A 3,249-nucleotide genomic window follows, 5' to 3' on the forward strand; every position below is an offset into this window, starting at 1 on the left:
TGGTTAGGGCAGCGGACACGCGATCGGAGGATCGCCGTTTCGATTCCCAGACCGGGCGTTATGTGTGTTTATTGAGCGAAAACACCTAAAGCTCCGCAAGGCTCCGGCAGGACGGGTGGCGACCCCTGTTGTACTCTTTCGCCCCAACTTTCTCTCACTCTTTCTTCCTGTTTCTTGAGTAACGCTGCGATGGACTGGCGCGTAGTTTGGACCGCACCGTATCTGGACCTATCTTCCAACAGAGTCGTGTTAATTTCACCTTCCGGCAGCCAGAGCTGACTCGTCGTGTTGTGGTACAAACCTTCGAACTATCGAGTAGGAGGCGCGCAATGAACGCGATGGTTCCTTTGGCCCACCTGTCAAGCAGCAACGCTGTTTAAATGCCAGCCAACCTCATCTAGCGACGCTATATCGCAGTCGGCTTGTTATGGCTTTCGAGCCATTTCGGGTCTTCTCGTTTCAACCATATATAGAAGCTGGCTTTGTCGGCTGCCTCTTGTATCCTCCTTATTAGTTTTCTCAGCTCTGAGCTCGAAAATGACGTACCTTCTTTTAAATAACGTCGCCATTTTCCTTTCAATGAAGCCTCTAGCCCCCACTGCCAGGTGATAATACTCGACAGTCCACCCCTGTTCCCTGCATTCTTCGATTAATCTCTTATACCTCCTCTCCTTCTGTTGCTTTGCATCAGTAGTGTTCTCTTCCCATGGCACCGTCAGCTCTAGCAAAATTCCAATTTTTCGTTCTCTGTTCCATAGAATTATATCCAGTCTTTTTGTTGTTTTTATGAGTGGAAATATTAACAATCTTTCCAAATCCGCGGCCAGATCCCAGTTTTGTATCTTGTTAGAAAACAGCCCCTTCCTTACAGGAAGATTTCAAATAATTAAAAACAAAACAGTATATGCATACACACATAAATTCTCATCTGTACCTCTCATCGCGGGTACATTGGGCTATATAACTACATATGTACACAAAAACCTAAAAATATTAGGTTTTTTGGAGAAAGAGCAAAAGAAAGTAACGCCGATTCTCCAAATCCAATCCATCTGAGATTCTTTAGCTGAATAGACGCAACACCGGGAACTCTCTTAACTCAAAAAGTCTTGTCGCGTTGTTAGCGACTGGCTTGAACTCTCTTTAGAAGAACTTAACTCAACGAAAAATATTCACAGTGAGATTTAAATACGAGGAGTGATTGTATTATCACTAATATTCTTTTATTCTTTTATTTGTTTCAGTCATTTGACTGCGGTCATGCTGGAGCACCACCTTTAGTCGAGCAAATCGACCCCATGACTTACTTATTCTTTGTAAGCCTAGTACTTAATCTATCGGTCTCTTTTGCCGAACCGCTAAGTTACGGGGACGTAAGCACACCAGCATCGGTTGTCAAGCGATGATGGGGGAACAAACACAGACACACAAACATATATCTATCTATCTATCTATCTATCTATCTATCTATCTATCTATAAATTCAAAAAGGAATAAAAAACTTTTACAAGAATTTTATCAGGAATATATATATATATATATATATATATATATTTGTTTTTATATATATATACACGACGTGTTTCTTTCAGCTTCCGTTTACCAAATCCACCAACAAGGCTTTGGTCGGCCCGATGCTATAGTAGAAGAGTAGAAGACATTTGCCCAAGGTGTCACGCAGTGGGACTGAACTCGGAACCATGTGGTTGGTAAGCAAGCTACTTACCACACACTCACTCCTGCGCCTATGTTAAAGTATTACAGAACATTTTTATAAGATCCTGAGAAGCTCAGAGGAGTAGCAGCTTGTGTAATAACGGTATGAAGCATAGAATGAGGAGACAGTTCGGAGTCAGAAGGTGAGTGAATTTATACCAACTGATCAGGTGGCTTTTGATGGAGTTCTGGTCTTGGATCTCCGGTGCCATAGACCGACAGGGCCATTCACGTCGTTACGTTTTACTTTTTGGTTGTGAAAACAAAAGATAGAAGTCGCGACGTTCATTCCTTTCCGAAATATATTCAGGAGATAATGAAACGGGATAAGAGATTCAGGAGATGAGTGAAATGAGAGATTGCTACATACATTTGGTTCGATTCTCTCAGGAACTGTTTCGTTTCAGTTACCTCCGCTTAGAGAGCTCTGGAAGGGAGTTAATACTCACTGACCCTCTCGTTGCTGACACGTGACGAAAGGGATTCTTTCTTTCTATTTCCTGCCTTCCTATAGAGCAGACGTGATTTTTTGTCTCTCATTCACATCTAACTAGCGTTCAAAATAATATTTTTTCTATCGTCTTGGCCTAACAGCCCTTACCGTTTATTTTCACTGTTTTGTCTTGTTTTTACTGTCTTTTACTGTCTTGTTCTCACTGTCCTGTTCCTGTTTACACTTTCACCCTCCGCAAAAAAATTCCAAATTTTATTTAATTTGCTTTGCAGGAAGGACTGTTCCAACGAAGTCGCGTATTGTCCTTGCCTTCGAAATGCGTAGTAGATGGAACAGGGACAACTGATGAAGGGAAATATTCTTTATGTTGCGTGTCTCTGCTTTTCTGTTTGTTTTTTTCGTTGTCCGAAAAAAAGTTCGTTTTCTGTTTTCGTCTTTATGTTTTCGTTTCTCATTGTGTTTAACGTGTTTTGTGATGTCCTGCACCCATATATGCATGTATGTATACATATAGATGTAGGTATGTACATATATGTATGGATATATGCATATATCTATATGTTATTTATATTATAATATAAAGAAGTCGTATGTAACGAGACAATGATTCTTAACGTTGTTGTTGTCACTGCTGCTGTTGTTGTTTTCGTCGTCACCGTGTCGGATCCCAATGATCAGATCTTTAATCAAAGATGTTGTAGCTTCGAGCAAGTCATCTTCCTGGGAGGGGAGGTGAATAAAATAGTAGGTTTGGTTTAAAGGAGATTTTGGCTAGTATTTCTAGCAGGCTGGGGGACCACGTAAGAAGCTCCTTCATTGGACTTGTTATGGTGCAACGTATTTAGTTATCGCTGTAGATAAGAATTATCTTGGACTGGTGATATATTCAGCTGGAAGATAAATTAAGAAAGGAAAATACTAATATATTATGAAATATTTAAATAAACAGAAGCCTTAAACTAGATTAACAGAGAAAAATAGCTCAGATTACGAAAACAAGGCAGCCATTCTTCTGTTAGTTTACGATGGTAAATATCTACGCGTGTGTGTGTGTGTGTGTGCGTGTGTGTGTGTGTGTG

Source organism: Octopus bimaculoides, chromosome 4 (assembly GCF_001194135.2).
Source record: "Octopus bimaculoides isolate UCB-OBI-ISO-001 chromosome 4, ASM119413v2, whole genome shotgun sequence".
Taxonomy (NCBI): Eukaryota; Metazoa; Mollusca; class Cephalopoda; order Octopoda; family Octopodidae; genus Octopus; species Octopus bimaculoides.